Source organism: Eptesicus fuscus, chromosome 21 (genome assembly GCF_027574615.1).
Source record: "Eptesicus fuscus isolate TK198812 chromosome 21, DD_ASM_mEF_20220401, whole genome shotgun sequence".
In the NCBI taxonomy this organism is placed as follows: Eukaryota; Metazoa; Chordata; class Mammalia; order Chiroptera; family Vespertilionidae; genus Eptesicus; species Eptesicus fuscus.
In genome coordinates, this window is record NC_072493.1 from 21,223,819 (window position 1) to 21,238,026 (window position 14,208).

General features: G+C 42.5%; 1 protein-coding gene across 3 annotated transcripts in view; it reads right to left on the reverse strand.

Annotated features, from left to right (window-relative positions):
* GARRE1 (granule associated Rac and RHOG effector 1) overlaps positions 1-14,208 on the reverse strand; it is an 88,476-nt gene that overhangs the window by 56,080 nt on the left and 18,188 nt on the right. For 2 of the 3 annotated variants that reach the window (XM_028143043.2, XM_054710298.1), the window contains exon 2: positions 11,213-11,267. The exons of the other annotated variant lie outside the window; for it this stretch is intronic. The gene's annotated coding sequence lies outside the window, so the exon portion shown is untranslated. The remainder of the gene's footprint in view (positions 1-11,212; positions 11,268-14,208) is intronic. 3 annotated transcript variants of the gene reach the window in all.

The following is a 14,208-nucleotide window of genomic DNA, read 5'->3' on the forward strand; positions in this document are numbered from 1 at the left end:
GTAAGGGGAAAATAAGATAAAGTTAGGAAAGTTACAGGACAATGAGTAATTCTGGAACAATAACTTCTGAAATGCTATTATCCACAAAGGTGGACTACAAATGCATTAAGAAATCATATTTAGAACCTTACAAAACTAGGCACAACAGTGCGATTTGAACTATGACATGATGATTACTAGAAAATTCCTTGAGTTGTAGCACAAAAATAATGCAACAAGAAAAGTTTGATTCCATACCAACAACCCCAAAGCTAAGGCTAGTAAGTGATACATCGAGCAGGGCCTGAATTCATGTTGACAAGTACAGCACCCATAAAACTTTAAGGGGATTTGAGGAAGGGAGTGATGAGCAAAGACTGAGAGAAATCAGGAAGGTTCTTATGAGGAAAACTAGAGGCCCAGTGCATAAAATTCATGCACAGGAGGGGGTGTCCCCTCAGCCCAGCCTGCACCCTCTCCAATCTGGGACATCCCTCTCACAATCCGGGACCACGGCTCCTAACTGCTCACCTGCCTGCCTGCCTGATCGCCCCTAACTGCCCCCCTGCTGGCCTGGACACCCCTAATTGTCCCCCCTGCCAGCCTGGTCACCCCCAACTGCACCACTCCCACTGGCCTGGTCACCCCTAACTGCCTCCCCCGTCAGCCTAGTCACCTCTTACTGCCCCCCCTCCAGCCTAGTCACCCCCAACTGCCCCCCCTGCCAACCTGGTCGCCTCACGCAGCCTGCTGTTTGGTCGCCCTCACTACCCCCACTGCTGGCCTGGTCGCCCCACGCAGCCTGCTGTTCAGTCATTTGGTTGGCCCTCACTAACCCCTTTGCCGGCCTGGTCGCCACACGCAGCCTGTTTGGTCATCCGTTGGGTTGTTTCAATTGTGACGGTCGCTTAGGCTTTTATATATATATAGATGTTACTTTGATGTAGGCCTTGATTACAGGATATGTTGTGACAAGTGCCAAAGGGAAATGTGGGGCTAATCAGGTGAAAGGACCACCACAGCAAAGGTCCTAAAGCAGGATGGCACAGGGTCTAATCAGCATACCCCGCTGAACCAAAGTGTAGCATACAGAAAGACAGAGCCCGGAGAAGTGAATGGATGGCAGGAGGTTTGCAGATAGGATTTTTTTCATCCTCACTCAGGTACCAATTTCTCCTCCAGATGTTCAAAGAGAAAATTCTGAAGAACCCCTGACTCTGAATAGGTTCAAATAACAATGTCTGGACATTTCTGGTTGTAGTTACCAATACCTAGTGTATCAGTAGTGTAATTCTCACACAGCTAATAGCAGGGTTCACACTTGCCTGAACTATCTGTTCTCCCAAACATAACAATAGTTCAAATATATTTAGTCTATATTAAACTTCCAACTTGTATGATGTCTCCAATATAATTTGGTCTACTTATTGATAACTAGGTTTTTCTTTCTTTCTAGTTTCTTTATTTTGTAGATAAAAATAAATACAAGTCATACTTTGTCGCTCATTATGGCCAATATACCATGCCTCTTTATGGTTCTGTGAATGGCATAAGGAACCTAGAAAGATAAGTATGTTAAACAACAAAAGATGAGAAAAGTGCTATACTCTAAAAGTATAGCAACCCTAGGCTGGCCAGTGTGGCTCAGTGGTTGAGCATCAACCTATGAACCAGGAGGTCATGGTTTGATTCCTGGTCAGGGCACAAGCCCAAGTTGCGGGCTTGATCCTCAGTGAAAGGCGTGCAGGAGACAGACAATCAATGATTCTCTCTCATCATTGATGTTTCTATATCTCTCCCTCTCTCTTTCTGAAATCAATAAAATAAAAAAATCCTATATAATAAAGAGGTAATATGCAAATTGATCTTCACACCCTCGCACAAGATGGCTGCCTCCACGTGGTCAAAGATGGCCACCACAAGATGGCCGGCAGGGGAGGGCAGTTAGGGATGACCAGGCCAGCAGGGGAGGACAGTTAGGGGCAACCAGGCTGGCAGGGGAGGGCGGTTAGGGGTAACCAGGCCAGCAGTTGGGGGTGACCAGGCCTGCAGGGGAGGGCAGTTGGGGGTTACCGGGCGAGCAGGGGAGAGCAGTTGGGGGCAATTGAGACAGCAGGGGAGCAGTTAAGCGTCAATCAGGCTGTCAGGGGAGTGGTTAGGGGGTGATCAGGCTGGCAGGCAGGCGAGCGGTTGGGAGCCAGCAGTCCTGGATTGTGAGAGGGATGTCCAAGGGGTCCCAGATTGGAGAGGGTGCAGGCTGGGCTGAGGGACACCCCCCACCAGTGCACGAATTTCGTGCACCGGGCCTCTAGTAAATAAAAGTATCCTTATCCCAGCTAGCATGTCTATTAAACTAAACTGGCCACCAACTGTAACTCTGTGTTCAAGAGAACCTTCATTCTTAAAATCTCATAAACTTTTCAGGAAATAACATATCAAATAGCTACTTGTAAGAAATATGCTCCCAAGTGTTCTTTCTTTCCAATTCATGACAATGAAGCCATCATATCTATCTCTACCCAAGGGCTCCATTATAATCAATGTGGCTTTACAAACTCTAATGTACAATAGAAGTGCTGAACAGGAATGCTGAAGGAGGAAGGCTGTTCACATGAACACTGAGTGGTCTGTGAAGGAGAAACCATCATCTTGAGTTGGCCATAGGGAGCCTTGAACAGCCCTTCTTTGTTCTGTGTTATACATTAGTGCCTCTGGCTCTGAAAGTCCACCCCGTTACTCTGCCAGATGGTCCTAGAAGGCCAAGTAAGAACCATATACTTATCTAATTTTTTAAAACGCATCATAAACTTCTTTTTTCATGTTACATGTTTCCAAGATTTATTTAAATGAAACTTAAAAATATACTTCACCAAATTCATCTACAAATTCAATGCAATCTTTATAAAAATTTGAATTTTTTTAATAGAAATGGGCAAACTAACCCTAAAATCATATGAAAATGCAAAAGACCCAAGATGGCTAAACAAATATTGAAAAAATATGTTGGAGGACTTACACGTCCTGATTGGAAAACCTATTTAAAGCTATAGTAATCAAGATAGTGGACTACGGGTATAAGGAAAGATATATATTTTTTAGAATTGAGAGTTTAGAATAAACCCAAATATCTATCGTTAACTGATTTTAGGCAAGGGTGCCAACTCCATTCAACTGGAAAAGAATAGTCTTTTTCAATAAATGGTGCTGGGACTAGATATCCACTTGCAAAAGAATGAATATGGATCCCTATCTTATATCATACAACTTCACTAAAAAATGAATCTAAAACATAAATATAAGCAAAGACTGAGAGAAATCAGGAAGGTTCTTATGAAGAAACACAAGTAAAACTCTTAGGAAAAAAAACAGGTAAATCTTTGACTAGGAAATGGTTTCTTAGACATGACATTTAAAGCACAAACAATACAAGAAAAAATAGATAAATTGGACTTCATAGAAATTAAAAATGCTTATACATCAAAGGTTAATCTCTATCAAGGTAAACAGACAACTCACAGAATGGTAAAAATATCTTAAAATCATGTATCTGTTAAGCATCTCTTATCCAGAATATATAAAGAACTCTTAAAATTCAACAATAAAATTACAAATACCCAATTAAAAGATGGATAAAGGGTTTGAATAGACATTTCTTCAAACATATAAAGCTGTCCAATAAGCAAGTGAAAAAATGCTCAACACGATTAGTCATTAGGGAAATACAAATCAAAACCACAATAGGACACCATTTCACACAACGCTAGAAAATGACTACAATAAAAACAAAACAGAAGTTAAGTTTAGGAGAGAATATAGAAAAAAATAGAACCTTTGTACATTGCTGAAGGGAATGCAAAATGATGCTGCCACTGTGAAAAGCAGTCTGGCAGTTCCTCAAAATGTTAAACAGAGAACTGCCATATGACCAAGCAATTCTACTCTCTTCTATTTTTTTTTAAGAGAGATCAAGCAAGCAAGGGGGAAGGATGGAGGGAGGGAAGAGAGAGAGAGAGAGAGATTTGTTGTTCCACTTGTTTATGCATTCATTAGTTGCTCCTTGTATGTGTCCTGACAGGGGATCGAACAAGAAACTTTGGCATATAGGGACAACACTCTAACCAACTGAGCTACCAGGCAGGGCAAGCAATTCTACTCTTAAGAAGCCAGACACATGAAGACACATATATGATATGATCCACTGACATGAAATGTCCAGAATAGACAAATCCACAGAAACAGAAAGTAGATTTGTGGAGTAACTGCTAATGGGTTTCTTTATGGGAGGTATGATAAGATTCTGAAGTTGGATATTTGGGATGGGTGCACAACTCTGAATATACTAAAACACATATGGTATGTGACATATTATTTCACCTTTCATTTCCATTTTCCCTACATAACTTCTTATTTAACAGCAAAAGGCACATAATTCCTTCGTAAATAAAAACAAGTACATAAAAATCAGTTTCCCAGGGATACGTTTAATGTTAGATCTAGTCTTCTTTTCATATTCAACTAGAAATCTGTACTTACTAGTAAATGCTGCTATCCAGACCCTGTCCCTTCAAGATCACATAATTTAAGCCCTTCAATTTCCAGATGAGGAGGAGAAAATGCCAGGATACTATATGTCTTGCATATACCACACAGTGTCAAAATCAAACTTGGGTATCTTGAGTCTCAGAACTCCAAACACATACATAAACGTTCTGTTCTCAACTACCCAGACCGGAGATAAAATAAGCTAAGCTGCAGTCACAGAACCTTAAACGAGTGGCCTAACCCAGTAAAGACTTATTTCTTGCTCACATGAAGTTCAATGTGGGTCTGGCAGCCCTTCTTCAACTTGCAGGGGACATCATTAGAACTTGGGTTCTCCTGAATCACCTTAGCATTAAAAAAAAAGGAAACTCATACCGATTCTTTACTGCTTTCCACTAAAGTGACACACATCATGAGAGCCAAAATGGTAGCATAGGTAAACGCCAGTACTCGCCACTTCCCACAACCACATCAAAATTACAACTAAAATACAAAAAAAAACACCCATCATTCAGAACCACCTGAAATCTGGCTGAATGGAGGTCCTAACAGAGAAGTGGAGAAGAAGGCACACTGAGATTGGTAGGAGGAGTGGAGGTGCTGAACGGACTGGTCCGACACTAATGTGTGGTATTTTTTTAATAGGGAGTGATATCTCCAAGACCTCCCATGAGAAGCAGGGGCATCCCAGCCCTACACCAGCCCCCAGTCCAGGGTTCCAGAGCTGGGAAGAGAAGTCGCCATAACTTCAGACTATAAAAACCAGCGGGGATTGTGGCTGAGTGACAGAGGCTGCTGGAGTCCCAGGGGTTCCTCTTGAAGGGATGGTGCATGAACTTACACAGTCCTGCTTCTTCTGAGCTCCAGTGCCAGGTGGTGATTTTGGAGGCATCCAGGGACATATGGGGACAAACTGGACTATCTGGTATCGGGGCAGGAACTCAGGAGCAGATTTCTCCCAGACAGAGGTGCTTGCAGGGGTCATTGTTCCTGCACTGGGACCTCCCCATAACAGGTACCCATTTTGAGTTTCCATCAGCATGGCCCCCACACACTGTTCGCTCTGCCCTGGTAATTCCCTGAGACCCGCCCCATCCAATTTGCAGCCCTACCCAAGCTTTTCCATATAAATGACCTGCCCTTGCTCAGACTTTGCTAAAATCTCTCAGACAAGCAGCAGCTAGTGTCAGCATGCCAAAAACCTATCAATAAAAGGTCCAAGACCTGGCACTAGCATCAGCCTGCCGTGCTTCATAGCTGGGCCTCGCCTGGGCACTTCTTAGCCCAATACAAGCGGCAGCTACTAGTATCTGCAGACCTCTCTGTAGCTCCTGCTGGGTGGCCTCAGGCAGTGGCTGACTTTGGACCTCTTGTGAGGCCTCAAAGCCAGTGCACCCAGTGGACAGTTTCAGACCACTCCAGATTGCAACTCTACACATACACAAGTGACACACTCAAGGGAGCAGACTCAGTGAGCACCAAAGACCCACTGAAGCAAGCCCTGCTCCATAGGGGTATCTCTTGCACAGCAGCTCTTCCATTGTAGTTGCAGCTGATCCTCATAGCCAATTGGCCTGGAGGTCAATTCCTCCCAATGACACCAACAGCAATTAAGGCTCAACTACAATAAGACTGTACACACATGGGCGCACCTAGAGTGCCCAGCTCAGGTGACTGCAGAGGCTGAGCCACTGGGTCCTACAGGACACCTAATACACAAGACCACTCGACCAAATCCAGAAGACATAACAGCTTTACCTAATACATAGAAACAAACACAGGAAACAGCCAAAATGTGGAGACAAAAAAACATGTCACAAATGAAAGAAATGGAAGCAAGAAAACTAGTGGATACAGAGTTAAAAACAATGGTTATAAGGTTACTCAAGGATTTGATGAAAGCTTCAAGGGACTTAATGAGAATCTCAAGGGACTTAGTGAGACTTTCAAGAATCTTAGTGAGAATGTCAAAGACATGAAAAAGGACCAGTCAGAAATTAAGCATACACTAAATGAAATAAAGAATAATTTACAGGGATTCAATAGTAGAGTATTCTGAGAATCAAATCAACAATTTGGGATATGAGGAAGAAAAAAACACCCAATCAGAAGAGCAAAAAGAAAAAAGAATTAAGAAAATTAAGATCGTGTAAGGAGCCTCTGGGACAACTTCAAAGGTTCTAACATTTGCATTATAGGGGTGCCCAAAGGAGAAGAGAGAGAGCAAGATACTGAAAACCTATTCGAATAAATAATGACAGAAAACTTCCCTACCTGGTGAAAGAAATAGATGTACAAGTTAAGGAAGCACAGAGCATCCTAAAGAAGAGGAACCCAAAGAGGACCACACCAAGACACATCATAATTAAAATGCCAAGGTTTAAAGACAAAGAGAGAATCTTAAAAGCAGCAACACAAAAGCAGTTAGTTATCTGACAAGGAGCACCCATATGACTGTCAGCTGATTTCTCAACAGAAACTATTCAGGCCAAAAATATTCAAAATGATAAACAGCAAGGACCTACAACCAAGATTACTCTATTCAGCAATCATTTAGAATTGAAGGTCAGATAAAAGCTTCACAGACAGCCTAGCTGGTTTGGCTCAGTGGCTAGAGCATTGGTCTGTGGACTAAAGGGTCCTGGGTTTGATTCCAGTCAAGGGCACATGCTCGGGTTTCAGGCTTGATCCCCAGCAGGGGGCGTGCAGTAGGCAGCCAATCAATGATTCTCTCTCATCATTGATATTTCTATCTCTCTCTCCCTTCCTCTCTGAAATCAATAAAAAAAAAAATACTTTAAAAAAAAGTTTTTACAGACAAGAAAAAGCTAAAGGAATTCATCACCACCAAACCAATATTACATGAAATGTTGAAGGGTATTCTTTAAGAAGAGGAAAAAGAAGGAGGAGGAGGAGGAGGAGAAAAAAGATAAAAAATCTGAACAATATAATGGCAATAAATACATATCTACAATAACTGAATCTAAAAATCAAAATAAATGAACAAGAAATCTAATGAAGAAAGTAAACTGATAAAAGAGAATCAGATGCATGGAAATATAGAACAGACTGATAAATCTGAGAAGGAAAGGATGAGGGATGTGTGGGAAGAGAATAATCAAAGATCTTATATGCATACTAGAGGCCCGGTGCACAAAATTCATGTACAGGGTGGGGGAGAGGGGTCCCTCAGCCCGGCCTGCCCCTTCTCATAGTCCAGGAGCCCTCAGGAGATGTCCTCCTCTGCGGGAGGAGACCAGGATGATCAGGGGAAGGCGCTGCCCCCATCACCCTGCTGCTGCTGCCACTGCCAGCCACCGCAGCTGCAGGCCTCGGCCCTCACTTCTTAGCGCTGGCCCTGCGCCCTGCCCACTGGTGGATGAGGGGCAATCTGGGGCCAGGCTGGCTGTGGGAGGTTGAGGCAAAGCAGGTTGCACCCTGTCCAGCCTCTGCAGAGGCGTGGTGCCTGGACTGGGCCCACGCTGCTGCCTCTATGGCTGCCTTTGCAGAAGGGGCAGCACTGGGACTGGGCCGCACCACCTTTGCAGAAGGGGGCGCGGCGCTACCTTCTCGCCGGCTCTGCAAAAGGGACTGCTGGACAGGTGGTGCCCTCTTCCCACTGCGCAAGCACCGGTCCCACCCACCTCTCCCATGTGGCGCCGGCCTAGGCCCTCGCAGCGGCTGCGGCTTTGTCCGGATGGACATCCGGAAGACGTCTGCCCTGATTAGCATATTACCCTTTAATTAGTATAGATATGCATTACCTATGGACACAGACAATAGGATGGTGAAGGCCTGGGGCAGGGTGGTGTGTGGTGGAGGAGGGCAATGGGGAGGGGGTAAAGGAGGAAATTTGTAATATTCTCAACAATAAAGATTTTAAATAAATAAAGTGACACACATCATTTCCCCTCAAAGCCCTTTGGCCAGAATTAGTCACTCAGTGCCAATGTAACCACAAGAGAAGCAGGGAAATGTAGGAAGAGATATGGAATAATAAGTAAGCATTACAGTTGGCCACAGCTGTCCACCCAGCTCAGCAGTGTGTTGCAAAGTTCTAACCAGACAGCAAAAGCAATTCTGATTGCACCCTAGAGAGGCTGAATTGTAATGTGGAGCCTCCGCAGTTGCTTTCCAGAGGTCGGGTGATTCTTACATAGGCTGCTCCAGGACCTGTCTTTTTGTTGTTGTTGCTGTGTATATGTATGCAGCGTGAGGCAGTGAAGCATGGAGGAGGAATAGGTCGGATTCCTTTGAGAAATTGATGAAAGAACACTCCTTAGTCCAATATATATCCAAACCACCCAAGTTTCCGTTCATTTTTGGCATTGGATTCCCAGGTGAAGAACTACCTGCCCTCGACACTCCCTGTGCTTCCCTTCCCTTACATAGAACTGCAGGCAACAGGCGACTTTATGAAAACTGAGCCTCATTTTCTGCATCTAGTGGTGACCCAATAGATAACCAAGCAGCGGAGGCCTAAGGCTCAGGTTAATGGGTTAAGGGGAATCAAAGAAAAATACACTTGGGCCCCTTTGCACCCAATACCACTCACTACCTAGGCCCCTATATATTCTCAAGGTATGGTCTTTAGATCATGAGCATCAGAATTGAATTGTCCAGGACCAAAGGTGCAGCTGCACTTGGTTAAGTCTGTCTATATCAGTGTATAGGGGTGGTCATAACGGCCACTAAATATGTTATTAAGAATGGAAACTTTTTTTTTAAATCCTCACCCAAGGATATGTTTTTTATTTATTTTAGAGAGAGAAACATCAACATGAGAGAGAAACATTGATTGGTTGTCTCCCATACACACCCAGAGATTGAAACTGCAACCTGGATGGTTATGTGCCCTGAGTAGGAATTGAACACCATGACCCTTAAGTGCACTGAAAATAAAATGGCAATAAATACATATCTATCCAACTGAGCCACACCAGCTAGGGCAGAATGGAAACTTTTTAAGCAAGTTTTTCACAAGATGCCATATTAATATTAACCTTATTAAGACTAGGATGAAAAGAAAGAAGCCAATAAAAACCAATCATGGCTGAAGGACTTCCTGATATTAGAATCAGAATACCATTCTTAATGGAATGACTATTAAAATGCAGATTCCTGGCAATGGCCAGTGTGGCTCAGTTGGTTGGGCATCATACCACACACCAAAAGGTCTTGGGTTCAGTTCCCAGTCAGGGCACATGCCCGGGTTGTGGGCTCCACCCTGGTAGGAGGTATGCAGGAGGCAGCTGATTGATGTTCCACTCTCACATCGATGTTTCTCTCTCTCCCCCTCTCTCAAAATCAATAAAAGTATTTTTTAAATTCAGATTCCAGGGGTACAATCCAAACCTAAAGAATCAATCTCTGGGGGTAGGAGCAGATACATGCTTCAAAATCTTCCCAGATGATTCTGGTGCATGCTATAATTTGAGAACCAAAATACTCAGTTGAAAACCTGCAGAAAGCAACAAGGATTGAGGGCACCTTAGCATGGACATCTGAAGATACTGACCACATGAATACCATTTAATGCAACTCAGGTATTTCACCAATATTCCTATACATTCAAGAATCCAGAAAGGATCTCACCATGAGGTCACAGTTTGATTCCCAGTCAGAGCACATGTCTGGGTTGCGGGCTCAATCCCCAGTGGGGGGTATGCAGAAGGCAGCCGATCAATGATTCTCTCTCATCACTGATGTTTCCATCTCTCTCTCACTCTCCCTTCTTCTCTGAAGTCGATAAAAACTTATTTTTTAAAAAGTGATATATCTAGGTACTTAGGTACATATTATTGTGCACTTTAAACTTTTAAAAAATTTAATATGTTTTTAGTAGAGAGAGGAAGGGAGAGGGATAGAGAGCTAGAAACATCAATAAAGAGAGAGAATCGCCATTGGCTGCCTCCTGCACACCCTGCAACTGGGGCACATACCCTGACCGGGAAACGAACTGTGACTTTCTGATTCATGGGTTGATGCTCAATCACTAAGCCACACCAACCAGGCCTATATGTCACTTAAAAAAAAAAATTCTTCTGCCCTTGCCAGTGCACAAAGATGTCAGGGGTTCGATTCCTGGTCAGGGCACATGCCCTGTTTGCGGCCTTGATCCCCAGTGGGCAGGAGGCAGCTGAATGATGTTCCTTTCTCATACAGATGTTTCTCTTTCTCCCTCTCCCTTCCTCTCTCTCTAAAAATCAATAAAATATATATTTTAAAAATACAATAAATGAAGTTCTTGTCAATGCTGTCTTACTGTATTTTTAATGCTTCCGACACCCTGTATTTTTCTGCCTGAAGGGCTAAGACATGTTTTTAAGTTTTACTGCTGCCTGAGATTCTCAAACACATAGCAGAAAAGGACACTTTAGTAGATGTTACATCTTTTCAACACCACAATAACTTGCAAAAGTTCTCACATTAAAATTAAATTCAAAACTGATTACATCATTTAAAATAAAGCATTCCATTCTGCAATCAAAGTGATCAGCAATTTCTATTTCAAACAACAACAAAGAACATGCTACATGAAGTTTAAGAGGGTTTTCTTATATCCATAACTGATAAGATATAAAAAGTGGTCATCCTAAGAAAATCTGAAGGACTTCCCTTTAGAGAGTACAGTGGATAAGGTGGCCTTGGGGCAGACTAACTGGGTGAGATCCTGGCTCTGCCAACTTACCAGCTATGTGACCTTGGGCAAGTTCTTTAACCTCTCTGTGCCTCAGTTTCATCGTCTGCAAAATAGATATAATAACAGTAACTACTGTTATTGAGTTAAATTTATACATATAAAGAAAGCACTTAGAATCATGTCTAGCACATACGAAGCACTATATATTTGACCTCATTATTATCATTCCCACACAATAAGGCCTTGCTACCTCTGCTTTTCTGGAAAAAAGTCTCTAACAAATAAGAAAGGTCTTGTAAGGCCACCATTCAATCCCTGAACTGAGTCTATGTATCCTAGGATGGGCAGCATCAAACTTTAGCGAAGTGATAGCTATAATCTGTCAACACAGAGGACAAATTTTAAATCCATTCCAGTTACTGAGCCAACAGACAAAATGGAGTGAAAAGCAGTCCTGTTGATAGCAATGGTATGGCACAAAGTAGCCTCATTTTAAGATGGTCAGTTACATTAATAGTCTCATGCACTTACCTCCCCACCCTCCCCAAATCCCAATGACATAATAGTAAAGACGTTTGAAAAAGGGAATCGCAGCATCATAGTAATAAAAAGGGCTGAATATTAGTAATAAAATATAGTCTATTTCAATGCTGGCCACTTTCTAGAAGACGGAGAGAAATACTGGTAAGTTAATCATATGACAAGACAGACCAGAGCAGAGCTGGGCACTTCCCAGAAGATGCAGTCAAAGGTGGGCAGAAAAGCAGAGCCTCTTTTCCTGGCAAAGCTGGGTAAATACCCCATTCTGAGTGAGCAGGTACAGAAATCAAGAGTGGGAAATAGGTCCATCTAACCAATCTCCTCCACACTTCTCACTCTGATCAATGAATCAGTCAACTCGTCTTGGAAGAACAGGAACCTCTTGTCAATTCCTACATTATCAGCTCAATTCCTCATTGACAAGGATCGCCAGATAGTGAAAGAAAACCAAAAGGACCAAAACACAACTAAGATGAAAAGCAGGTCATTACTTACTTTGTTAGCTTAGTGTCTACATATCGATTGAAGGTAATTATAGAGAATATTTATTGAATCCAGGGATTGCATTTTGAAATCATTTTAATTACATTTTCTGAAGTGCTCAATGTAAAGTACATACTTTTAAAAAACACATTATTTTTAAAATTAAAAAAGCTCTGGCTGGGTGGCGTAGTTGGTTGGAGTGTCTTCCTGTACACCAAAAAGTGGCGGGCTCAATTCCCGGTTAGGGCACACACCTGGTTGGGGCGTATATGAGAGATGTTTCTCTCTCTCTCTCTCTCTCCCTTTTTAACACTCTTTTTAATTTTTTTAAAAATTGATTTCAGAGAGGAAGGGAGAGGGAGAGAGAGACAGAAACATCAATGTTGAGAAAGAGTCATTGATTGGTTGCCTCCTGCACAGGGATCGAGCCTGTAACCCAGGCATGTGCCCTGACCGGGAATTGAACCCTGACCCTCCTGGTTCTTAGGTCGATGCTCAACCACTGAGCCATGCCGGCCAGGCCTTTTCCACTCTTTCTAAAGTCAATAACCATATCCTCGGGTGAGGATTAAAAAAAACACAAATCATATCAGACCCCAGAAAAAACTATTTTAGTCCTAGAAAAAAAATCTGAAAAGAAATTCTAACTGACATCTACAAAGAGGTTTGAGAAGAAAAATCACAAAGGAAGCAGAAATCAGGAAAGAATTCTTGGAAATAAGAAATATGACTGCCAAGATGAAAAACAAGGAAAGAAATAAAATGGGAGCGGAGTAGGGTATAGGAGATACACACACACACACACACACACACATCTGTCTATATTTTTTAAAATGAAGCAACGGAAAAATAAACCAAAACCAATAAAAAATGTTTTCCTATGAGGTATAGAAAGGAACAAAAGCAGGGAAGGAAGCCATACTTCTCTCAATCTACCTGGCTTTATAGCTTTATTAGAGGCCCGGTGCACGAATTTGTGCACCAGTGGGATCCCTTGATCTGGCCTGCGGGATAGGGCCGAAACTGGCTCTCCGACATCCCCCAAGGGGTCCCGGATTGTGAGAGGGCACAGGCCAGGCCTAGGGACCTCACCGGTGCATGATTGGGGCCAGGGAGGGACTCGGGAGGTTGGCCAACTGGGGAGGGACCGTGGGAGGGCTCCAGCGCATGTCTGGCCTGTCTCACTCAGTCCTGATAGGCTGGACCCCAGCAGCAAGCTAACCTACTGGTCAGAGTGTCTGCTCCCTGGTGGTCAGTGCATGTCATAGCGAGCAGTTAAGCGGCCTTAACATATTATTAGCATATTATGCTTTGATTGGTTGAACAGCTGACCGGACACTTAGCATATTAGGCTTTTATTATATAGGATCTTTAGAACTATGTAAATATTGACTATAACTTTTAAAAAATTTTAAAAATCCCTAAAAAGAAAAAAAAAAACAGACAAATGAACCCAACCTATTTATCAAGAATATTTGTGTCAAGTAAACAGTGTTTTGACTGTACCTCTCTGATGTTATTGTCAACAAAGGAGAAGAGACACAGATATGAAATAAAAATTCTTTAATTCTTTATCTGAATTTGAAATATCAGCCTGAAATCATGATTTTTTTTCTTTCCAAAAAATACATACTTTACAGAAAAGACCTAGAATTCACATCCCAATTGCAACAAATGCCCCTAATACGATTTCCCACCAAAAAGAATCAGAGTTCCTTACAGTACAGAAATGGCTGATTCTAGATCTCAGGCCAGAAACAAAAAGATAAGCCCTAGAATTCTTATCTGGCCAGATCCAGGGAATCCATCTAACACTATCTGGTTTGTATCAAAAGGACCCAGAGTCAACCTGAAGAAAAAACTCTATAAATGGCCAAAAATGAGACAATTTAAGCATCAAAAAGAATAACTTCTCAAGAGAAAAATTCAGAAAATACATAAAAATTAATGAATTTGGACTTGGCAGTGATTTCTTGAATATGACACCAAAAACACAGGAAACAATAGGCTAATAAGACTTC